Source organism: Lissotriton helveticus, chromosome 2_1, assembly GCF_964261635.1.
Source record: "Lissotriton helveticus chromosome 2_1, aLisHel1.1, whole genome shotgun sequence".
NCBI classification, from domain to species: domain Eukaryota; kingdom Metazoa; phylum Chordata; class Amphibia; order Caudata; family Salamandridae; genus Lissotriton; species Lissotriton helveticus.
In genome coordinates, this window is record NC_136059.1 from 1,939,436,538 (window position 1) to 1,939,462,841 (window position 26,304).

The 26,304-nt window shown below is 44.0% G+C and overlaps 1 long non-coding RNA gene across 1 annotated transcript in view; it reads right to left on the minus strand.

The window, feature by feature from the left end:
• LOC144819980 (uncharacterized) overlaps positions 1 to 26,304 on the minus strand; it is a 162,538-nt gene that overhangs the window by 25,329 nt on the left and 110,905 nt on the right. Inside the window, exon 3 of the long non-coding RNA XR_013607653.1 lies at positions 18,085 to 18,118. This is a non-coding gene — a long non-coding RNA (uncharacterized LOC144819980). The remainder of the gene's footprint in view (positions 1 to 18,084; positions 18,119 to 26,304) is intronic.

Below are 26,304 nucleotides of genomic sequence, written 5' to 3' on the forward strand. Positions count from 1 at the left end.
ATAACCCTGCAAAAAAGGGGCAGGCACAACAGGGGGTAATGTATACCCTCTAAAACGTAGCGGTAATATAATATCCTGGCTGTGTAAATATTGCTGTTGTGCTGGAGCATGGCGATAGTAATATCTCTTGTGGAAAGATCACTTTGGCAAAAAAAATACATTACCAGTGATTTCCAGAAGATTCAATCAGGTAAAGAATAAAAAGCAAAGATTAAAGCAGGGAGACTCACTCTGCAGGTCTAACATTCCCCTAGCACGGCTCATGCACATTCATCACAAGCTTAGATGCCTTTTCTTCATGCTAAAATAACTAAAGGCCTGATTTAGAGTTTTGTGGATTGGGTACTTCGTCAGAAACATGACTGAATACCCTGTCCTCCAAACTGACAACCTACCTGCTCTATTTTGAGTCAGGTGGACGATCATGCTTCTTACCGTGGTACTTCCGCTGTAGCCCCCTCTGGAGGCCTCACTGGCTCTGTTGTCATAAACCCTATACCGAAAGCCCGATTGAGTCGTATTCAACGTATTCAATCTGTACAATAAATCTCCTACCATCTGATCCCCTTCAGTATCCTACCATTTAAATTGACCCTCTCTCTCTACTTCTCACACCACTCATCCTATAGATCTCCTATTTCCTTACTCTTGGTTCAATTTTGTCAAATGATATATTTGTCATCTATTTAAGTCTGTTTCATTCATAATCGAGACATTTTGGCTACAGTTTGTTGCTTTATAAGGCGCACTGACAGCTCGCTCATCGAGTAGCTCTATAAAAGAATGTAAATAAATAAACAGATAAATAAATATGTACATGCGTGGGAGCAAAACTGTACCTCAAAATGTAGACACCAAAAATGTTCCCTCATTCGGTTTTCCTACAGGTTAATGGAGCAGATTTCAATTTCATGAGGCAATGTGTCCCGCATTAAGGCACCTCCCCAAACGTCAAATTAACAGAGTAAAACAATTTTAAAATTAGGACTCAATTCAATGATGGAGTTCTTGATCAATGAAAAGTTAATGGGTTTTATTACAAAATTCAAAATAGGTGATACAAAATAAATGCAGTGTAGGCTATCAGAAGCAGAGTTATGCAGAGTATGTTAAAATCAGAAGTTATTCTAAGCCCAACTTAGTAGCAAAATCAGTAAATAGTCAGGCAGCATTCCTGCTAGAGTAGGAAAGACTTCCAAAATTTGTCTCACCCACAGAATCAAGTTTTCTTTTATAAACAGTTCTTGCATAGAATATTTGCAAGTTTATCATGGTGAGAGCATCAAATAACTTTTGTTTAGCAAATCAGAACACAAGAATAATAAACAGCATTACCTTAACACATAAGCACCATCCCAATTCTTTGTATAACTATTTAACACCCTCTATGCAAACATCATCCAGAGATGCTCAAACAAATATGAAACATTTAACAAGAAAGACTAGTGATGGACCAGAAAGCATAGCAATATGTATTAATATTATATATGCACCATGGAAGATTCGGAATGAGCAGGACAACTACTGCAGTGGAAATAAATTATTATAACATCAGCTTGACTGTGCTCAGTGAAGCCGGTGGGGAGAGGATAGGTGCGGAGTGGGGGTCCAGAAGTGACTGACAGAGATGGCAGACATCTTGTTCAAAATAGAAGTTTACACAGATATGTGCCCTATTTAAACCACATTATTAACTACATTTCTAGACATCATAAGAAATTATTTTCAATTGCAATTATGTTAATTCAGTCTATACGTGTAGAATCATTTTGAGAATGCATAGTACGCTATTATTTATGCACACAATCATAAAATCCAAGATATTTCTACAAATCCCCCCTTATTATTTTATAATCATTAAAAGAATGAATAAAACTTTATTTATCAGGGAATTCATTCAATCTGCATCACTTTCTGCTTCTTTTAGGAATTGTCCTACAGAAATTTTAACTGCCAATAAACATGATCTTTCATTTTCTCATTATATACTCATCACGTTATCTTTTTGATAAATGTTTTTCTTTTTTATGCTTACAATTTTTAATCAATCACCTGGAATTTTTTAAGAAGAGAAACAGAGCAATTGCACAAATCATCATAATTAATACAGGGGCTAGTATAACATGTAAAGCTCCCCCACCGAAATTATCAATCCACTCACCAACTTTGCTAAAACCGTTCTCTATCTCAATAACCCAGGAACCTATAGTCTCCCATAAGCCATGCTCTTCTAAACAATGATATTCACAGTCGTGTAATTCCTATAATTCTATATGGGTTCTGTGTATTTAGACAACATAAACTATGGGATCGCTTTCCAGACTAATTCCAGACACCGCCACTGGATATGTTTGCCTGTATACCAGCTAGCTCACAGTGCCACTATGAACTCCTCTTACCAAGGAGAAAATAGTTCTAGGCAACTATCGAACATGACAACCCTGACCCCTTAGGGATCGTGGAAACAGTACAGTACTTTCACTCAGTCACTCGTGCTCACTTTGTCTTGATACACAGAATAAACGATGGGGATGTTTTCAATAAGCATTTATTGAGCCAGTGTCATTCTAGTGTAAAATATGTGTGCAGCAACAATATTAAGAAAGAAACAGATATAAACGATTATAAGCACCAAGAGAGTAAATGGATGGTAGATTTCTAACATAGTGTTAAAACAATAGATATATGCAGGTATATAGATACATGACAGTAAAAATACGTACTCCTACGATGCTGATCCTAACTAGATGTACCTAAATGTACCTAGCATGTATGTAGGTGTTTAGCCAAGGGGGCTAGGATAAAACCAACCCCATTACCTGAAGTGAGAAACTGAAGGACACCGTCTTGGTTTCTAGATGGACACCCAGCGAGGGATGTCAGACCACTGTGTTTAGGAATTACTGCGTGCAGCAGCTTCGGCGTCCTGTGTCAGCACGTCAGCATGAAAGTCTTTCTCCTCTGCCCGCCCCAGCAAAGATATGGTGTTTATGTACCCAAAAGGTACCCTCAGGGGTTCTACTTTGCCGTGTCATGTCGGCCGATGGTGCTGAAAGGGATGACCCTTATACATAGTTATTATGCAGAAGATGCGGAAGATGGTAGTCCTGCTGTGATATTGAGAATCCTCATGCATATTAAATTAGCCTAGTTTTCGGAGAAAACCACATGACATTTATGCAGCACCTAACTAGGTAAAAGGTCAGCACAAACCCGTTATGTATTACAATGGCACAGTAAATGTAGGTGAAAGGTTAGGTGACTTCCCAAGCCTATTTTGGGGTACATTACAAATCATAACACACAGGAGATGTTTGTCACATTTGAGAGTTAATATTATGACCATAATTTAAAAAATGCAGCATCTCCTATCTTTTTTTTTTTTTAATTTTATTGAAACAAACAATTATACAAGAAAAAGAACAAAACTCACAAGGCGAAAGTACATTGATATATGATCACGGGTCCATGCAGGCAAAGCTCCAGTGTTAGCTACATATAATGCAAATAATGAGCATGGGGTGAAAGGGGCGGACAAGGAGACAATCAAAGAGGTACTGGCAATATTGGAAAGCTGAATGCCAATTAGGGGGACGTAGAAGCGTCAGGGTTTACATCATGTGGGGGGGTACATATATTCCCACGATAAGCGTTCCATTGGGACCAGATTCTACCCCATTTCCTGGGCCGGCCCCGGGAAAGGTACACCGGCTTTTCCCGAAACATGCACCAGTCCATGTTCTCCTTCCATTTAGAGACAGTGGGAGGCCTATGCGATCCCCAAAGCTGAGCAATGTCCCTTTTTGCAACCATATTTCCAAGGGTCGCCCATGCAATCTGCGCCGCGCTGTAGTCGTTAGGCTCCCAGACATTCAACAGACAACGCCTGGCCTCGGGCAATAGCGACACACCCGTGACATTCTCCATCACAACATGTATTCGGGACCAAAATTCAACCACCTCCGGGCATTCCCACAATATATGGAGGAAGGTGCCAGACATCCCACATCCACGCTTACACAGCCCATCCAAAGAGTAGCCCATCCGTACCAGACACGGCCCAGTGACATACACTCGATGGAGTACCTTAAGCTGAACGAACCTAAGGCGAGCGGGAATAGCAACTTCCTTGGGCAAGGACAAAGCAGATTGCCAGTCCTCATCATCCAATTCAAGTCCGTCAGCACTCCACGAGGCCCTAAGGAGCAACAGCAAGTCGGCTCTATTGTTAATAAGTTTCTTATAAATCAAGGAGATCGTGCTGTCGGGCACATGACCATCCAGAATGCGGTCCTCCAGAGGGGAGGACTCAGGAATCTCATCACCCGCAGCAAACACGGACAACAGAGCGTGACGGACTTGGGCATACCTGAAGAATTCCGTATCACGAAGGTCGTACTCCACTTTCAACACGTCAAATGACTTGACGGCACCCTTCGACCACAGATCACCCACTCTACTTATACCAATCATGTCCCAATTATCAAAGCCTTTCGTTCTCCACAGAAGTCCCAAGCATTCGGAATCATACAAAGGGGTAGCCCGAGTAAATCTGCCACGCCAGCCCAATGCAGCATTCGCATCACGCCACACCCTCACAGCAATTTTAGTGGGACCAGTCAGTGTTCCATGGAGTCCCTCGGAGTACAACGCTCTGTTAAGGGTCCCCCCTGGCAAAATAAATTTATCCATGGAAAAAGCCGGTGCAGAGCCCGGAGCGTAGGTTGCGTGGTTAATAGCACTCAGCTGAGACGTCCAGTAATAACGCCTGATGTCTGGGAGGGCGATACCGCCATCATACCACGGAAGCGTGAGTTTGGGAAGAGCGATACGGGCACGCCCATCCCAGACCAGTTGTCTCTGTAGGCTCTCCACTTCACGAAAGTAGCCATAGGCAATCGGGTCAAAGGAATTCTGAAGTGCGTATTAAAATCGAGGCAGAGACATCATCTTAAAAAGCGCCGCTCTACCGAGAGGCGATAAGGGCAACCTACGCCAGCGCGCGACATCCAGCTTGAGCCGTTGAAGGGGGGGTAGCAGATTACGCTCATACCGCATAGTAGGGTCCAAGGAAACGTAGATCCCCAAGTACTTAAACCCGGTCTCAGTCACTTGAATCGGAAATCTACGAGGCAGTGGAGGGAGTCCTCCAGCCAAAACGTAGACGCAGGATTTAGCCCAATTAATAACGAGACCCGAGTTCTTCCCAAAGGAGGTAAGAACATCGAAAAGCACATTGAGGGACTTCTGAGGAGAAGTGAGATAAAGGAGGATGTCATCCGCATAAAGCGGAACTCGATCCTCAAAGTCGGGAGTCCACCGGATACCTCGCATGGAAGGCTCCCAACAGAGCCACTCCGCCAGAGGCTCCAGGGCAAGAGCGAAGAGCAATGGAGACAGCGGACAGCCCTGCCGGGTACCACGCCCAAGCGTAAAAACGCAAGACACCTTCCCATTGACTACCACCTGAGCCAGGGGCACCTCGTAAAGGAGTTTCACCCAGGCGATGAACACCGGCCCGAACCCGAACTTCGAGAGGGCCGCCCAAAGATAAGGCCACTCGATGGTGTCAAATGCCATGGTAGCGTCAAGGGAAGCCAAAATGGCCGGTTCAGTGAGCGTCTCAGCTCTCGCGAGAACACCATGGAGTCTGCGAAGATTAAGAGCGGTATTGCGATGCGGGATAAAACCGGACTGATCTGGATGGATCAAGTCCCCGACCACAGTGACCAAGCAATTAGCCAATAATTTAGCCAAAATTTTGGGTTCGGCATTGAGTAAAGAGATAGGTCTGTACGAAGTACAACGATCCCGTGGCTTACCCTCCTTATGGATAACTACAATAGTAGCGAGTCGTTGGTCTGCGGGGAGAGAGCCAGACTCCAAGGCCTCGAGGAACATGTCCTTCAAGTAGGGCGCCATTTTGTCGGGTCGCAGCTTGTACAATTCAATGGGCAAACCATTGGGGCCCATCGCCTTACCGGATCGGAGGGAACGTATAGCAACCGCAACCTCATCAACCGTGAGCGGAGCATCCATGAGGTCCCTGTCAGTGTCAGAAAGGCTAGGCAGAGCGATGTCTCGCAGCAACAAACGAGAGTCCTCCTCATCCCTACCACAAACCGAGGTGTACACAGTCCTAAAGTGGTCCACGAAACACTGAACGATCCCAACTGGATCCACAACACATTCTCCATCAGGCCGTTCAATCACGGGAACAACACGATTCACTCTCTCTTTCTTGTCCAACCACGCTAGCAATTTACCCGCCTTGTCTCCCACATCATACAACCTGCCCTGCTGCTCCCTGTACATCATCCTCGCAGCATCAGTCACAAGAGCCCTGTAATCAGCTCGTTTCAAGGCAAGGGAATGCAGCTTCGCACTGGAGACGCCTGTCTCGAGATCGTCTTCAAGCACAGTTATCTCAGACTCCAATAGCACAACCTCCATGGTGGAAGCCCTCTTAGCGGCGGCAATCAAGGAAAGGGACTGCCCACGCACAACAGTCTTGAAAGCCTCCCACAACGAAACAGCAGAAGCAACAGACCCCACATTTTCGTCAAGATAATTGTCAATAGCTGTCACAAGTTCGGAGCGGGTTGTAGGGTTCTGGAAATGCCAGGGGTTGATAGGGGCGACCCTACCCTCACTGCCCGCCCCGACCTTATAACAAAGCCATAAGGGGGAATGATCGGAAATACCCCTAGGGAGATGACAAATCTCTCTAATGGAGGAGGACTGGACCGCTGGCATTAAGAAGTAATCCAGTCTTGAAAGACTACCATGTGCCCCAGAGTGGAAAGTGTACTGTAGTTGTGTGGGGTGCAGCAATCTCCAGCCGTCTACCAGCCCAAAGGTTTCAAGCAGATCATTCAGCCACATGTGGGCCCTGGGCAAATCCCTGGGAGGATAACGATCAGAGGTACCAGAGACAACAGCATTAAAATCCCCGCCCAGGATCAGAAGGCCCTCAGGAAGCTCCAAAATGACCGTGCTGAGATCAGCGTAGGTCGAGGTCTGTAGACCCGGGGGGACATATACAGCGAATATGGATAATGTCTTCCCCTCCCATCTACCAGTGAGTGCCGCGTAGCGCCCCCTGTCATCAATCCTCACGTCATCAACTTCGAGAGGGAGAGAGGACCGGATAAGAATACCAGCCCCCCTGGAACCAGAAGTGAACCCAGAGTGGGCCACCAGTCGGTATCCGCGCCTATTCAAGGCCTGACATGCATTACCTATTAAATGTATCTCTTGCAGAAGGACTATATCGGGCGTATGACGCCTAAGGAAGCGCAACACGATCCCTCACTTTATCCTGTCACCCAGGCCATTGACATTCCAGGATAGCAGTCTCAACTCGCCACCCCCCATCCCCAAGAGATAGGCAAAGCAGAACCCACACAAAACCCAACGATCAGAGAAAAGGAAGAAAACAATCCGACGCCTTGTGAACAAAAGAAAACAGATACACACCCCCCTCCACCCCCCAACTTGATCCCGTTACAACACCCCCCACCCTGCACCCCTGCGTACGACTCATAAGCCACCCCAACTTGCAGTGTGCCTGTCGCCCCATTATCAAACTAAGCTACACAAAGAACCCAGGAGGAGGCAGAGTCCCCAGTCACCCCCCGCCACCCCCAGGCCAATCTAGACTGAATAAACAGAAAGATCAAAGTCCAGACTTAGCTGAAGAGCGGCAAAAGTTCAGACGCCAGAATCCACGACACAGCTTTCACTCTGGCGCACCGCCTACGGCGCCTCCGGGGTGCCCAGTACGTTTGTCTCTTCTAGGCAGGGAGTCAAGCCAGTCACTAACATTTTCAGGGCGATCAAAGAAAAATGTACGGTCCCCATATTCAATCCGAAGCCTGGTCGGGAACAACATGGCGTATTTGAGGCCCAAGTCCCGCAATCGTCTCTTCACTCCCTGGAAGCTCAGTCTTTGTCTCTGAATAAGCGGTGAAAAGTCAGGATAAAAGGAAACAGAGGCATTTTCAAAGTTCACTGGGCCCTTATCCCGTGAGGCTTGAAGAATAGCATCCCGATCTCTAAAGTGGAACAATCTGGCAATAATGGGCCTCGGAGGAGCGCCCAACTTCGCCTTCCCGCCTGGGACTCGATGAGCGCGTTCAATGGCAAAGAACTTGCTAAGTCCTGCGGGAGCAAGATAGTTTGTGATCAGATCCTCCACCAAGAGATCAACCGCTAGTATCTCGGGATTCTCCGGAACACCGATAAGGCGAACATTATTGCGGCGCGCCCTGTTTTCGTAATCCTCGAGACGACGAGCCATCAGGTCGTGGGATGAACACAGATTACCAATCTCCGACTGGGCCTCCGAGACATCCGTAATGAGACTAGAGGTCTTCAGATCCAATGACTGGACCCTCTCATTAGTCTTCGCCAGATCCGCTCTAATCAGCGTGATGTCAACGGCCACCGTGTCGATCTTAGAGGCAAGGGCCTCGTATTGCTGTCCCATGGATGCCTGCATGTTGGTAATGGCGCCCATGACGTCTTGTAAGGATACGTCGGAAGGCGTTGAAGAGACAACCTTGGGATCATCTGAAGTGCGAGTAGAACCGCCCGGGGACCCCTTTAACTGCGAGTAGTGATCCATAATGTTCGTCTGGGTCTGGCCCCCACGGTGAGGTGTTTTGATCTTGCGCCTCTCGGGAGCTGGTCCGGTGGCCATATTGGAAAAGGGACCCCGGAGAGGTCCCCGCGACCTGGTGAAAATGGCCGGTCGTGAAATGTCCAAACAAACGATAAAGCCAAATCAGACGTGCAACAGCACCAATAAGCTGGAGTGTGGGCACTCAGTAGGGGCAGCACAGAGAGCAAAGATACACCAGGCCAGCCGAAGTTAGATAAGTGTTGCGCCTCCGTCAATACGAGCCGGGAGTAGGAATCAAAACCGAAAGTCAGGAGGGGAGTCGACCCGAGGGGACCCCTTCGGCCGTTGTTGTTCAACTACTCCACGGCCTGCCAGGAAACTGAGCCCCCGGTTAGCCTCGGGGCGGGCCGCAAAAAGCAGCAACGATGTAAAAGTGGACCCCAGCGTCCGAATTAAATTTTTCGAAGGACAAAATGATCAGCAAGGATATACGAACAAAAGCCCGTCGTTAAAATCAGGATGTAGTCAGGATATCCGTGAAGGGCGGCGCGGGTCCGGGGAGCTCTGTGCTCACGCGACCATCATGGATGCCCGCGAAGCTCCTCCTCCATCTCCTATCTTTTAATACCCTGCAAAGAACATATCTAGTATATCTAGTGCTAAGCGATACTTCATCATCATAGCTCTAATGCCAATTAGTTACGAATTAATTATAGTTAGTGCCCCAGCTCTGCTTAAGACAGTTCTATCCACTATTGTAGATGAACATCTACTTTTCAATCATTTATAGCTACACCTAAAAGTGGAATAATAGCACCTGATATATTTAAAACTATCGATCCAAATCCATATTTTCCTCTCCTTGAACCAACTGCATCATCCATTACACTCATATGATAAACTCAAGGGAAAACAAAAAAAAAATAAACAAGATCCTTCGCAATCATGCCAAAAATGAAAATGAGCAGTCTTGCCACACACATAATAAATTCCTCCTCAGAATCGGCTCTTCACCAATCAAGTATTCACCACTTACAACATAACTTCTTTCACAGTAACTCTCTTGTACATGCTCAGCTTTGTCACCTTTCAAAGGTTCATGATTCACCATACACATTTCACCTCTCCTCTCTTGTTGTCTCAATCTAAGATGTAGATTCAGCAATTTAAATTTGTCTTCTTCTTTAGTCTGTTTTCTTACGTCTTTTCATCTCTCTAATTTCTTAGAAACTTTATTCTCTCTCAATGTGTTCCTTAATAAATTCATTTTCTTTACTCAATCCACACCCATACCTCCATTTAATTGATTCATTTTCATGCTTAATTTGTGCAATAATGTTCAGAAATTTACCATATTTAACGTCATATTAGATTGTTCATTCTACAAGATAGGGAAGCCGTCCAAGGGCATGTTGAAATCTGACCAGTAAGGGGACAACATTCATTATTATTAACTATACTAACAAACTCTGTGCACTAGAGTCCATAGGAGATAGGAAGTTGAATATATGTGAACCCTTTACCTGCAGAGGAAGGAGGAAAGGTGCATATAAATCAGTTTTTAACTTCCATTATGTCAAAATATTCTTCTATCATTGTAGTATAATTATTATCTTGAACACAACTAGCTATTGTTTCCCCATGTATCAGTGTGTTATGTATTTAAGTTAATTCAACTCTTGTGAAGATAAATCCCATTGGGGATAGTGGACACAACAGAGGGCCAACTAATACTATTAGTACCATTAATAAGACAACTAAACTGATAATGTTACAACATCAGTTGTACTCCATTCTCTATTGAGACTGAAATAAATTATTGAGTGATGCTCTAAATATTTTAAAATTAACAAAAATGTTCTTTAAAACAATAATAGAGTTCTTCTTTTCTTATTTCTTTGAAAGCACAATAATTTAATACAACTTCAAAAATAGTCTTTTTTCAAAAGTTTGTTTCTGTTCATACTCTCAAAAAACAAATTCTTCTTATATTTAATAAAATTAACTCTCAGTTTTAGCTTATTCTTTACAATCTTGCAAACCTTTCAAGATGGTTTGTGTTCTATTTCCGATTTACTTTTAGGTTCACTTTCAAAAGTATATTAACAATGGTTTATTGGCTTGTAGATTTCTAACTCTGACTCTTCCTCTTTCTCTGACACTGTGGCTAGTTATACGCATTCAGGTGATGTATACTTTCTATTTCTTGGTGGTCTTGTAGCAGCAAGTGATTAACTTTCACTATTTTCTGAGGCTGCTAAGTCTTTCCTGCTTACTGATTAACTTAAACTTTGATCAATTTCAACTGGATGATTCACTGTAAACTTCTTTCTTTTCTCCGAGGGTTCTCGTGACTTTGATTTTCTACTAAAGCCTTTTTGTGGTCTGCATCAGAGACAATTTCTTCTTGCTACCACTTATGCCTTTGACTTTGACATTGCAACAGCTCTTCGCTCTGATCCTTACTTTGAAACTGGAGAACAGCGCAACTGGTAGATGTTCTAGAATTTTCATCAGAACTTCCACTTTCACTGATATGGACTTCTATGACTTTGTTTTCTTCACCAATTTCACAATTTTCAGTTGCAAGAGTTTCAAAATGTCCACCCACTCTCTGGATTCATGCTGTAAACTTGAGCTTAACTCTGTGTATCAGTGGTTGTTTTCACCACTTCTTCATCTGCAGCTTTTGCTCTTTTCATGTAACCCGCATGGATCCGCTGTAGAATTTCAGTAAATTTCACAGCAGTGTTTGTCATTAAAATCAACTGGTATGGCCTGTTCCAGCACTCCACAAGACAGTTCTTCTTCATGTGCCTTCAGACCACTATCCAGTCTCCAGTTTTCAATCCATGACACTGTATTTATTTAATTGCTTTTGTTGCCAGATTCACCTTGTGGATGACAGATTTCACCATATCAGCCATACTTTTACAGTAACCTACCACAATGTCATCAGTTATTGAAACAAGCACAGCAGAAGGATTGTAATCCAATCTCAATGCTCTGCATAATCACCCCATGGGGTGACAGACAAATCTTTATTATCAAGACTACATCTGGTGCTATTCAAAATAAGAATAAGAGCATTTGGCCACATTGACCCAATAGAGGCACAGACTTTCGCCAGCCTGTTCTTTAGAGTTCCATTCTTTCTCTAAACTACTCTGGAAGATTGAGGACAACAACTAAAAAGGAAACTCTGATCAATCTGGAGATTTGTACAAATTATTTGCAAAACCTTCTTTTTAAAAGTGAGCCATGATCTGTTTCTATAGAAGTTTATAATCCAAAAAGTGGAATCAATTCTCTCAACAAAAGTGTGCGAACTGTAAGGCTGCTTAATCATCGGGTGAGATAGACGTCAACTAATTTAGAAAAGAAGCAGACAAATACAAGGATGTATTTCAAGCCAGTGCAAACTGCCATCTCCACAAAATCTGCTTGGAGTCTTGTAAATGGGCCTTCTAATTTGCCAATGTGGTACATCATAGTTATTGTTCGTTTGCTAATTATTATTTTTCTGGCACATTAAACAACTAGAACAGATACTTTCAGGCACATTTCTAAAATGTGTATTTCCCATTATTTGCTAAATGTCCAGAAGACCAGAACATAGAATCTCTATCCAAAAAAGACTATCCATGAAAATTCCTTGCAGTTGGATATAACATAGCATCCGGCAAAAAGCACTTGTTTTCACAAGTGGCATACGCATCAAGATGATTTTTCTTGTAATTTATGTTTTCCCGTTTCTTTTTTTTCTCCTCTTCCTTAGGTACCTCTTGAAGGTCTCACAATTCACTGAAAGAAGTTTGAATTGAAACCAATAAGAAACAATTTACATTTTCTTCATTCTGTATAGAATTTGTTCTTGATTCATCTGATTGTTCAGTTTCTTTAGCTATGGTTTCTTCCTCAAGTGCACAATATTTGAACAAGTGCACAATATTTGACCACCTGATCAGTATAGTTATTTCTAAGAGTAATTGAATCTCTTCCAGCGTTATGGGCAGAGCACTTGACAACAGCTATCTCTTTTGGCTGTTGTATTGCTTTTAACAAATCAAATATTTAGAGACTGTTCTTTATGGAAGCGCCAGAAGTTGTCATAAAGCTTATCTGTGACTACAGCTGACCTAAAGATTGCACCACACCAAAGCCATACTGGCTGTCTCTATAAATCAGCACATTCAACGTTTCTGACAGGCAACAAGCTCTCGTCAATGCAACCAACTCAGCCACTTGTACTGAGGTTTCATTCGGCAGGTAGGATGCTTCAAGAATTTCAGAAATGGAACATACTGCATATCAGCTTTCAATGCTCCATATTGGTCTCTCTAACAAGAACCATCACAAATAAAGTCCATTCAGCCATGTCCAAAGGATTTTCTTTAATATCTGGTCTTGGTTTGGGACATAATTCAGAAATTGATGCAGTCATGTTCATATTCATCATCACTGTCCCTGTCTTCACAATCTTTGCCTGGAATCTGAAGCAATGTCGATGAATTAAGTCAATTACGCCTCTTAATCGAGATGTTCTCTGATGCCAGTATGATTTGCTCATATCTAGTTAATCGACTATTTGTCATGTACTGAATTTGGGTACGTGTTAATAAGAGCTCAACTGAGTGTGGGACATATACAATGAATGTATGTCCCCTTATTATTCCTTCGCTTTGCTCTCTGGCAGCACAAACAGCTGCCACCAGTTTCAAACAGCCAGGAAGACTTACAACAACTAGATCCAACATAGCTGAAAGGTAAGCCACTGGTCTCATGGTCCCAGCATGCATCTGGGTAAGAATCGGTAATGCACACCCACCATTTTCATGGCAATACAAAAAGAAAGTCAGATTATAGTCTGGCATTCCAATGGCGTATGCATTACATAAACTTTCACTCAATGCCCGCAATGCCTCTGAACGTTTTTCATCAAATGGCACCAAGTCCTTTATGTCACTGTGAGTTAAACTTAATAAAGGTTTTGAAATCAAGGTCAAATTTGGAATCCACTGATGGCAGTAGCCAATATTTCCCAGAAACAACCTTGCCTCCCTCTGGGTAGTAAGAGGATTCATTTTCAGACCTGCAGAAGTGTCGTCTTTTGAGACTTTCCTTGCTCCTTTTTCAGTAGTAGCCCATGCAGGTAATCATGGTGGTGCGGGGGAGTTTAAAGTGACAAACGACGGGATAGGGAATGTAAAATAAATAAATAAATTAAACCACTAGCCGGATCGCTGAGCGCAAGGTAAGTGTTTTTTTTTACATTCCCTATTCCGTCATTTTCATGCCCCCTGTCCCGCCCCACTGCACTTAACTGCATGGGCTGCCACAGACCTTTTCCAATGTGATGAGCAAGATGAACTACTTCCTTTTTACAGTACTGCATCTTTGTTGGAGAAACCTTGTGACCACAAATAGCTAAATAAGTCAGCAAAGTAATAGTGTCAAGTTTACAGTGTTCTTTTGTCTTTGATGCAATCAGAAGAGCAATAATATATTGGACCAGGACTGAATTTCAGGGCAACCTCAAATTTTAAAGATCTTTCTTCAGGATTTGAAAAAAGATTGAAGGACTTTCAGTATAACCTGGTGGAATTCTACCGCAAATGAGAACTCTATTTTGGAATTGAAATGGAAATAAAATGTGACTCTCCTCTTGGAGAGGAATGGAGAAGAAGGCTTGGCATAAGTTAATAACTGTATCCCATTATGCATCTGATAGGATATGGGAGAAAATTACTGCTGGTTTCAGTACCTCCAGAAGACACAGAATGACAAGATTGTTGATTATTCTTCAAACTTGAACAATGTGTCATCTCCCATTTGGTTTCTGTATCCCCTTCACAGGAGAGTTGCAAGGACTAACAAACACTTCCAGAAGAATTCCCTCCTCAATAATACTTTTCAACACTGCTTTAATTCATTTTTCTGCCTCTTTCAAAAGTTTATATAGTTTGTTTTTGGGGAAACTGTATCAAGCTTCACTCTAATGTTAACTGGTTCAGCAATTTTTATCAGTTCTAACTCTTTACCAAAGGAATTCCACACCTCTTCTTTGACAGCATGCCTTACATTCAGTGGTAGGTCATCTTTTGTTAAGGCTGGAAAAATTGAATAATTAAATCCTGTGATTTTATTTTAAACACTGAGTCATCATCTTGACTTTCAATCTCAACACTATCCAGTATACAGTAAATCATACAATTCATTTTTCAAAGCAAGTCTCCTTGAGATTCAAGTTTACAGGACTTGAATCACACAAAATGAACTGATGTTAATTTACCATTTGCTCTTTTTTAACTGGAACATCTGCTATACCATGATTAACAATCAGCTTATTACTGATCCCCACCATTTGGAGTTCTCTATACTGACAGCGGTAGGTTTCGACTTCCAGAGAACAGAATGTGGAACTGGTAGTTCCTGTATCAATCAAAAATGAAACAGTGTGGCCATTGATTTCATCATCAATGTATAGGCCACTTTGGACACATCCAGAACTGCTCCATGTAGTACTGAGAAGAGAGCGGAGTAGAATCATTATTCAGAATCAATGTATTCCGTTGTTACCCTGGACTATATGGCATTTTGTTTTCAATGTTTGCTGCAATATCGGGGCTGAAGGCATGTTCATGCAAAACGGTTTCTAATCATGCATACTCTGCACAGAAGTCAGTTGGGTTTAGACTATTGTCAATATATTTTTCTGCATCAGAGGAACAAAATAATTCTGAATTCTATCTAGATTTTGTCTACAGTTTCACTTTCAGTTCCCAGTTTTACCACAGAAATGAAAAGCAGTATTCCTCCTCACCAATTCAACGTTTGCATTTGCATTGACTTAGTTCTTGTTTTCACACTGTGCATTTGAGTCACCCCTTTCATTCCAGCATTTCTAGACTGCACAGAATACAAATCCGAACCATCAATCGATTTTGACGACTCCTCTCAAATTGCTTTGGTTGTGCACGATTAGTTTCTCCTTGACTTTTTTCAGCTTCACATCACACTAGTCATTCAGGTATTTGACCAGCTTCAAAATCTCATCTATACTCTTTGTCAAACAGCACATTTCTCTTTGCTGAATGTGATTAGTATGCTCTGGTCGTAAACCCATAAATAAAGCAGAAATTAAGCCACTAACATTATCTTTCTCAGGATCATCGACTCCACTATGCTTCCTGAAATTCTGCATAATCCTCTCATAATAAGCATGCACTGACTCTTTCAGCTCCTGTGAGGTTCTTAAAGATTTTTGCCCAATTAATATTATTATTAGGAGGTTCTTCAGTTGGTCAAGCAACAGAAACTTACACTCAGATCACAAGTCACTAGGAAAAACAATTTTAAACAATGAATTAATTTCAGTCCACAGCAATTGTGAAATCAAGGTTAGCTCAGGAGCCTCCTTGTACCGCCTTCCAGGCTCTTCCTGAAATTTTAGAACATTTTGTATTGAAAGCATAAACATCAGCTTTGGTCCAAGGGACATGCACTAAGTGCTTCTGTGTACTTCTCTTAAAAGAAACTCCAAAATTGTTTCTGTCTCCGGGTCAGTAACTGAACCCATTATTCTGCTTTCTGAATCTTTGGCATTCTTTTTCATGCTGTCTTTCTCTTCTGTCTTTCTTTATATTTCTTCAAATCACCCTATTCCCTTGTTTTTTCAATCCAATCTTCAGTGTGAGATCATTAAACACAATTGCTTTATTTTATAACAGGTCAAATCTATTGTATAGTTCTTTCTCACATTTTTCATTTTAGTGATGTCAACCTCACATTCATGAGCCAATTCCTCTCATTTATCATGTGCTTCATTTGCACATCTGCAAAAAGAACAAATGATGGAAGGAATGCTGTCCAATGGCAAACACTACACCCCCAGTACAGAGATGTGGGCCTAAATTCATTGTTTTTTTGCTCACCGCGCCATTCTTGTTTAGACAGAGCCCTATGCAAATCAGTCTTGACCCTGCTCCCCATGGGAACACTCCAGCCCGAACTGCCAGGCCAGGTCCTGCCTGGACCGGAAGCAAGCATCCTAGGACTGGTTTCGGGGTATCACCCCTCATCAGCCAGGATAGCTTGACTTTAGTGGCATGGTGAGTACAGGACCCACGTCTGGGCATACCCATCCCACTTAGGGTGATAAATGCATAAAGAACAATTGATGTAGGGATTGCTAAACAACGTCATACACTCTCCCCCAGTACAGAGATATGGGCCAAAAATCCTTTGTGTTCTTTACTCACCATGCCATTCCAGTTTTATCAAAAGCGGTATACTCATGCATTTCAAAAATCCAGGTACATGTATAAAACCCAATGTCTGTAATCATTTCGTATGAAGGCGCTCTCTTCGCAGTTAATGTCTGACCCTCCGTATAATGTACAACAGAACCCTTCTGCTTTATTTTTTCAACACAGCACTCATTATCTTTGTTCAAAATGAGCAAACAGGCTTAACTTAGGAGATAGGTATATAAAGCATTTAAAAACACAAATAACAGTAAAAAAGTACGACACAACACACAGTAAAAATCCAACACCATCTTATTAAAATAGAAAATATTTTCATCATTAAAATGACACCAAAACAACAAACATCCAATGTAGGGAACCGGAGATTTACATTTTTATTGTGCCTGAAAGCCAAAAGTGCCAACTTGGGACATCTGGTCACGCTTAACCGCGACGAAGTCAAAGTTTCAGGCCTATTGTGATGGAGTGTGGGTGTCAAGATTTCTTGAAACAAGAACTTTTCTCTCTGCCTAACAAGTCAAGAACAGTCACCTACATACATTCAAAGGGAAAGAGCCATTGCTTGGAGTGCGGCTTGGAGATCGAGAAACTCCAAGATGTCTGACATTCCAAAAAGAGTGTCGCTCTAGTCTTTTGTCATTGCCTCAGAATTCTACTTGAAGCACTCAATTTAGAATGTTGGCGCACTTCACCTGGATTCATGGCTGAGGCACATTGTTTTTTGGGTTCTCTGTCGAAGTCTAGTCAGGGTAGTTTTATCGCCTTTTCTTCTTTTCAGGTTATTCCTGTTCATTGTTTTCCTGCAGTGCCTTTCTCCCGCTCAAGTGGCTTTCACCAGATACTGCACACTTGCTACTGCGTACATCTCTCTTCATCGAAGTGAGTGTTCGCCTAGCGTTCATGCGCAGAAATACTCCTTGAGCCTGATGGAAGACTCAGCGAAGTCCAGCCTTCAAATAAAGTGATCAGTGTCTCAAAGAAAGTAACCGGAACACTAATGCTCGAGTGAACAGCGGCGCTCGAGAACGAATACCTGAATCTTTCTCACTGGAATGAGCTAAGTACTTTTATTGTAATAAATCCATGTGCAACTGAAAACCAAAAAGTAAAGTATCAATTGTAGTTGACTAATGTAATTATGACGTTTACATATAGAAGTAATAATATATCCAACAATCTAATACTTACCTAAAGAGTGAGAAATCTTCCTAGAATCTTCTTCCTGTGAAGAAATAGAGAAAAGTTTAAGTGAATTGAAGAGGAGCAAGCCTAAAACTATATAGGTATGTTGTAACACCAACAAGTATAAAGATACAGATGCAAATTCATAGTTATTAAGGAAACAAAAGGTTAAAAATAACATTGTGTTTCGTTTCTTTTAGAATCCATTAATGAAAGATAGTAAGAGGTAGAACTCTTCAATTAGAAAAAACCTTTGAAGAGAATCAGAAGAGGAGCTAAAGCCCAATGTTATATAGGTATGTTATAACAATGCAGTAGTATAATGTACACATGCAATCCAGAGTATTAAATTGTCATAGGGCTATGTATATCATTGTTTTTACAATCCGAGGCAACACAATATCGCTAAGTAGAAGACAAAGTGCAGAAAGCTGATAACTACAGGCAGTCTCTTCTTCTCGTTTGTTATTTTATCCAACTCCCCATTCCCCCTTGTAGAGATACTTCAGGATACTTTACATTAATAGGTGTCAGGAGTGTTTCCCGGAGGGGGCATAGGGAATAGGCATCTTCTGTTCCTGCACAAGTATAAGGAATCATCGCTCTGACAGTGGGTCAGATACAATGAGCAGTAGGGCCCAGTCAAGTTGTTACCTTCTGATTTAGTCATTTTTCTGGAGGTTTTTCTCTCGACGTCATGCAAGGCTCCTCGTCAGGCCAGGATGCAGTTCGACAACATCGGCTTGCTTCAGCGTGAGGCGGTAGTGAACTCCTGGAGGTGACGTCATTGGCGAAAAGCTCCGGAGCTTCAGCAGGGCAAACCTGAATCTCAGGTAGCGTAACAGTTTGACGTTGCGGGCTTGACTCTCGTCTAAAGGTCGGTCAACTTATGGAGCTTTTTATCAAAAATTCTTCAAATGGTCTCAGACTTGTGGGTCTTCAAGTGTCCACAACACTAATCTAAGGTTCCAAAAGCTCTGAGTTGCTCATTGGGACAACAAGATCCATGATGCACCTGGCCACATCCTTCAAAGTCTAGGTGAAGCTGGTCAGCTGTTTATTATTATTGGAGATGATACAGGTGGCGCTCTTTTAACCTGTTGCTTTCATGGAGTCCACTTCTTAAACTTTCAAAGCAAGGAAAAGTCATTCTTTTGGTGAAGCCAAAGTATGCAGCAGATGCAGTCCTTAAGAGTGCAGTCCTCTTGGTGTAGGCCATGGGTTCTGCAAGGCAGTCCTTCTTCTTGTTGGTTTCAGGCAGGGATCTGAGTTGCTGGGCAGCTCTCCCATAATTATCCAGGTTTCTGGGATGGCAAGCAGGGGGGCACCTCTGACCAATGGGGTGCAGGGTGCCACCCTCAATGATGATCACTTCCCCTGAAATGTGGCATATTTTTGTCAAAAATCCTCAAAAATAAAAATGGAGAAAATCTATCCTGGAGCTTCAGGTCTGGCTAACCCAACTAGCTTTCCTTAACCATCCCCTTCCAGCCGCTCTGTTAATTCAATTACAGGGGGTCCCATCTGGCTGGGGGTTCAGGAAGTGGGGGTGGGCCTTGGTCCTGTCCTAAATGTCTTTCCCTCTTGAAAACCAGTTTGGCTACCCAGCCCACTTCTTCCTTTTGCTCTGCAGCTTGCTGATCTCCTCCCACCAGCTGTCTCTTTGTTGCCTTGCAGGCCAATTCACACCTCATCAGATCCGTTTGGCGCAGCCTATCAAAGGCTGGCCAGTCAGGAGAGGCTGCTTCTGAGCTGGATTCAGGCACATCAGAAAAGCAAGTTCTACGACTTCTTTTCTGTCATAGTTACATTAAATGCAACCTTAGCATGTTGTTGGATTAATTCTATTATTTTAACACTTTGATTATTATTTTAGTCCACTCCTGTTGATAGTTATTCTTTATTAAGGTTAAATAAAGCCTTGCAATGATAGCCTATGGAGGTAGTGTGCTACAATGAGCAAAAACAAAATTGGCAGTTTTTCCCTCACACAGGGGATATAAAACATATGATATGATTTCCCTACTTATTTTAACATGGCACCCTACCCTTGGAGCACCTAGGTTAGACCGTAGGGGTGCCTTATATGTAAAAACAAGGTAGTTTAAGACTTTGGAAATACCTTTAATTCTAAAGTCGAATTTGGACATAGTTTTATTTTAAAAGAAGTCTGCAAGGCAGGGCTGGCTTTTAAAATGACAGCAGGATTCACAACAGTGCACACTTAAGTGCATTAAATCTACTCGGCCTCTAAACCTACATGCCCTACCACATACTAGGGGCTTACAGGTAGGCTGTCAGAACCAATGATAACTATACCTAATTACCATATATCTTTTAACAGAGCACTCGCCTTGGGCCTGGTTAGCGGGGCCCATGGCCCAATCAGAGTCAGAAAGCACCAGTATCAGTCAGAAATGGGGGCAAAAAGTGAGAGGACAGCTGCAAAAAGCCCTGTTGTCTTATAACAAGCAATTCCTCGACTTTACCCTCCACCTCATGAAGGAAATGCATCAGCTGCCTCAGGTTCATAGTGGTACTACGCACAGGTATAAAATTGCATTGGTCATCATGGATTAACTGGGAAATCACCAGTCACAGCCTAAGAGCCCGAGCTTTGCAAAGCATGTTGGCATCTGTGTTAATCATCATGAGTGGGTGATAGGCAGTGTGATCTGATGCATTGGAGACAGGTTTCAAAACCATAGTAAAGCAACCGCCGCGCATCAATAGAGACAGCACTCCAGGGTCCCTGACTTCCTGGTACACATCAAGCAATCATTGCCTGAGTACAGGGGTAAAGGCCTGAATAAATTCGGTAGGGAAGCCATCACTGCCCGGCACCTCCCCCGCTGGCCAGACAGCCAAGCGCTGTCAAGATCTCCTCTAGAGTAAGAGCTGCGTCCAATTCCTGGGCTACATCATCCTCAATCGACGAATAGGCAGGGCAGCTAAAAAGCCAGTAATGCATGCTGGGTTAGGTGGTTGTGGGATACGATATACGTGTTCCATATGGCCCCTCAAGGACGTCTACAATGCTTCTCTGTGTATAAAAGTTCGGCCCTTGGGAGTATTTTTTATTTTTTATTTTTTTGAAAACCTTTATTGAGACAAAAATAGGATATACATGCGCAAGCCCACAACCATCACGGCCGGCCGCAAAGATAGGCGAGAAAAACAGGAGAAAAGTACATCAATATACAATCAGGATATTGCGAAGTACGTCAGAAGTGACTACGGGGTGCGCAACACAGGAGAGGAGGTTTTCGTTTTAAATTAGATGAAGCGAGGGGGCTGCAACAGGAAGGACTACACACCTTACATAAAGGGACACAAAAGAAACGCAACAAGAGGGGCGTACCCCATTCACAATCGAAATTAGGCTATAAGTACAGCAACTATATAGGCTAAGCAACCGCAACAATGAGACCGGATAATAAGCAACATTACAAGAAAACAACAGTTCCACGCATAATCCCAGAAAGCCCACCCCCAAGAACAGGAAACAAAGATTTATTGAAACACAGGAAGAGAAAAGGCGCAAGACCCAGAAACAGCCAACCCTACGAAGAGGAAAGAACCCTCCCAAAGCCGGAAAAGAGCGATAGGGACCATAGAACAAAACAAACTAAAATAACAAATCCCCCCCCCCACACCCACCACCCCGCACTCCTGTAATGGCTACGGCCAAACCCACTAACAGCGTGCCTGTCGCCCCGGAACTGCCCCATAGTAGGGAAAATATAAAGATATAAAGAGTGGAGGAGGAGAGAAACAGACCCGCACCCGGCATGTAATATTCGGGCCACCCATCCCTAGACCCCGTCACCGATACAAAATGAACGTACAGTATCCCCGGCTCACCATCAGCATCCCAGCATTACGAGCAACAACAATCCTAACATGAGAGGAGACACCCTCAACCCCCCCCCCCCGCGGCCCGGCGTAGCGACAAAGTCCAACTTCATAGTAGCGTCCACCCCCTGCAGCCCCGACAGTATACGCTACCACAGTCACTGATAGGGGGAGCTCAGCCCTGGCCCTTGCGATCGGGAATATCGACGTGGTTCAGCTGCACAATAGCCATCTCGAATGGGACAAACAAGCAAAGTGACCCCAGCAGAGCACAGCACCGTCCAACAAAGTCTGTCCATTCCAATGTCATGTGTGCGACAGCGACATAAAGGTGGACATCGCACTGTAACAGTCCACTCAGCCAGGGCAGTAGCAGCAGCTGCAGAACAACGTAGGAAGCGTCTCCGATAATCCACAAAGGAGTATCCAAACATGGCGTCCGAGGACGAGACCCCATATAATGAACAAGCACGCAGACATCAGACCGCTGCATCTCCATCGCAGACAGCATCTCGGGAACATCGGGAGCACATACCTCCAGCACCTCCGGGCACCCCCGGGCAGGCAGTCCACAGAAGTCGGGCACAAGATGTGGCTCAGCGTCCCGCAGTCGTGAATGTGCTCGGTCAAGCAAGGGCACAGCAGCGAGAACAGCATCCAGACGGTGCCCCAGGTCACAGGCGTCGCCACATAAAGCAAATCGAAAAAGATCCAGGGCTCTCAGAATGTCCGCAATCCGCACCGGTGCCTTAGGAGGGGAGGATGTAGCAGATCCCTGCACACGGGGCTCGGAAATTCGTTGCAGCCCACAAGACTGGTCATCCACGTCGCCATCACAAAGCCGAGCACCACGCCGGTGGACTGTAGAGCACCACCCGTCCGGGGGCACAAAGGGAACACAGACCATGCTGCACCATGCAGGTGTAAACGTAGCGACCGCAGTGGCCATGTCACTAGTTGTAGCCCGGGATCGTGAAAAACAAGGTCCAGTTGCTCGGCCTTTAAAATGGCGCCCACCTCATCACGGAGCGAGACAAGAAGCAAACAAAGGCATACACAAGCCTGGGCGGTGACACATTGTTGCACTCTCAGCCGATATGCCTTCCGCGTAGAGATGAGTAGAGCGGACAGAATGCAAACACCCAATTCAGCCGCTGCGAGCCGTCGGCCGGCTCGACTCCGTCCACTGCGGCCGCTGTTATTGTGGGCGAAGGCAGCCAGAGTCGAAGAACAAAGACCCGTCAGCGCCGGGCAGCGTCCGGGAGAAGGCGAGAACGTCCCACCGCTTCCACCGCAGGGAGCGCTTAAGAAAACACACCATTGGAGTCGGGGTCACCTCCCGAACCCGAAAATATAACTCAGGAGCAGGATTGATGCCAGGATTGGTCCCGGGACGGGAGGAAAGCGAAAGGGTCGGCGGAGCCGAAGGATTAGGCGGCCATCATGGTTGCAGGCTAGGCTCCTCCTCCTTGGGAGTATTTTTAAAAAAAAATTATTTTAGTTTACTTGATCAGTCAGATAGCTCATATTGTACACATTGTATATACACATAATTGCAAAGGCATTGCATACATTAGGTTCTTTACACTAACGTTCTTCACGTTGCCGCCTTAAGTGACACTGAATTTACAGATCTAACCGCTTGCACATTGAAAAAGAATATTACACCCACATCATCATGAAACAAATAATTAGGGAACACTGGTCCGGCACTCTGTACATATATGTACATATATTCCACACTATCCCCCACCAATAGGGCTCAATGGGACATACACCTCCGGCATCATACCATGACTTCAGGCGAGCTAATGTTCATAATCAGTCTTCTGTTTGCAGGGAGAGAAGATATTGCACTAGTGGGTCCCAGAAATCTCGTGGCCGAGAGGACTGAGGTATGTCTTCTGCTTACGTGTCTAATTGTCTTTTAAAATATCACATGTCCCTGATCCAATCTGTGTGCCTGTTTACTGCCCCATTTAATTGCTATTCTTCTCTTGGCCAGCAATAGTGCCACCGCCAAGAACTTAGGTCTACGTGCCAGTTTGATCTTATAGATACCCAAAAGGCACATCAGGGGTGCGTTGGGAATACGCTCCCCTAGCATATGCGTGAGAATGTTAGTAGGATTGGAGCTTGTGCATGCCCAGGCCATGTGTAAAAAGTCTGCATTGGGGGCCTGGCATCTGTGGTATCGGTCGTCAGCCCTTAGCCCGTATGTATGCAGTTGCTTGGGTGTATAGTATACCTAGTGTATGAACTTAAAATGTATGATTTTCAGGTTCAAATTAGACATAAGCAGCTGTAATTGCATACACCCATAGTCCCAGTCGTCTTTGGGAATGTTTGTGCCCAATGTTGCCTCCCATCTAGCTAGGGGTCTGTCCAGTGCGCGGAACTGTTCTCATTGTGACGTGGTATACAGTTTAGTAACTAGGCGTTGCCTCGTAGTGGATGTCAGGAGTGTCTGCAGTGCATTATGCATTGGTGGTGCAACTGGGAAGGAGGGATACAGAGCTTTGACCGCCATACGCAGTCGCAGATATGCAAAAACTTTTAAAGGGGTGCAATGTGTGTTTAAGGCTGCGTCATCCTGTGATATGTATTCCTTGTTCTGGAAAACATCCCCCATAGTTCGGAGTCCCATCTCATGTAGTTCCTGTGCCATTTTTTGCTCCTGTGTTACCGTGAGTTCTGGGTGATGTCAATGGGGTAGTGTGTGTGATGTCAAAGGGGTAGTGTCGGCGCATATGACGGAAGTCTGTGTGCCCGCTTTGTTAGTGTGTGCCAGGCTCTTGAGGTGCAAATCGCTAGGTGTATTTCCAGATTGGAGGCATATTGCCTGGGAGAGGATATAAGTGAGAGAAGTGGGATAGGGTGCATACATTCGTGTTCCACAGCAATATGCGGCACGTGTCCGTTTGGCTGTAGCCAATAGTGTGCATGTTGCGCCTGTGCTCAGTAATAGTATAGTTGGAGGTCGGGGCACCAAAGCCACCTTGAATGTAGGGTCTCGTCAGTTCCTTCCAACCTACCCTTGAGTGTTTCCCTGCCCATGTCAAGCGGAGCTACGCTGTGCGCAGTCGGGTGAACAGGGCCTGTGGGAGCCAGATTGGTATATTCATAAATAAATATAAAAACCTTGGCAGCACTACCATTTTCTGCAACGCAATTCTATCAGCCAGCGACAGGGGTAGGCAGATCCATCTAGTGACTCGGTCTTCCAGTTTAGCTATTGCTTTGCCATAGTTTTCGTGTATCACTATTTCTGAGTCACTGTGTATCCAGAATCCCAGGTATTTAACTGGGTCAGTCTGCCATTGCAATGGGTAATCAAGGGACAGCTTGGTTGTCACTGGAGTAAGCGGGATGACCACCGATTTGTCCCAGTTAATATAAAGGCCCGAGAGATATGCAAACCTAATATATTCTTGTATAAGCGTTTTTAGATTAGTATCCGGGTGCCTAGTGTACAAAACCATGTCGTCCGCATAGAGCGATATTCTAACTGGGCGTAGCTGAAACTGCAACACCGTAGAGGCGTGTCTCTGGTGTATCTTGCAGGCCAGTGGTTCCAGTGCCAGCGTGAAAAGCAAAGGCGACAGTGGGATGCCTTGTCTCGTCCCTCTATAAATACTAAAGGGATCAGATGTGATGCCATTGATTCTAATCCGTGCACAAGGTGCTGTGTATAATAACGTTATCCATTTCAGAAATGGTTCCAGGAATCCCATTTTCCACAGTACGTAGAACATATAAGGCCATTCCACAGAATCAAACGCCTTTGCAGCATCCAGTAGGGCCGCAGCAGCCGGCAGTTCTCGGTTTATATGGTGGAACATGGCGAATATGGACCTTAAATTTTGCGTGGTGGAACGAGATGGGATAAATCCTGCCTGGTCTGGCAGGACCAGCTTCTGCATCAGTGGCTTTAATCTAAGGGTAATGACTTTGGCTAGAATCTTAGCGACCATGTTGATTAGCGATAGAGGGCGATAGGACTCACAGTGGGCCGGGGCCGGATCCTTACCAGGTTTAAGGAGAGTAATCAATAATGCCTCGCGTATTTTTTGGGGGCAGCATGCCATCCTCGTATGCCTCCTCATATATGGCCGCTAGATGTGGTATCAACAGGTCTTTGTATTCCTTATGAAACTCGCCGGGCAGTCCATCTATGCCCGGTGCCTTATTGTTTGGAAGGGAGTTGATGGCTTCACTGAGCTCATCCTCATTTATATGATGACTAAAGTATTCACGATGTGCATCAGACAGCCACGCCAGTGCTATGTTGTCAAAATACTGATTCAGCTCAGTGTGATCAGGTGTAGTCCCTGCCGTATACAGCCAGGCATAATAATCCAGGAAACACTG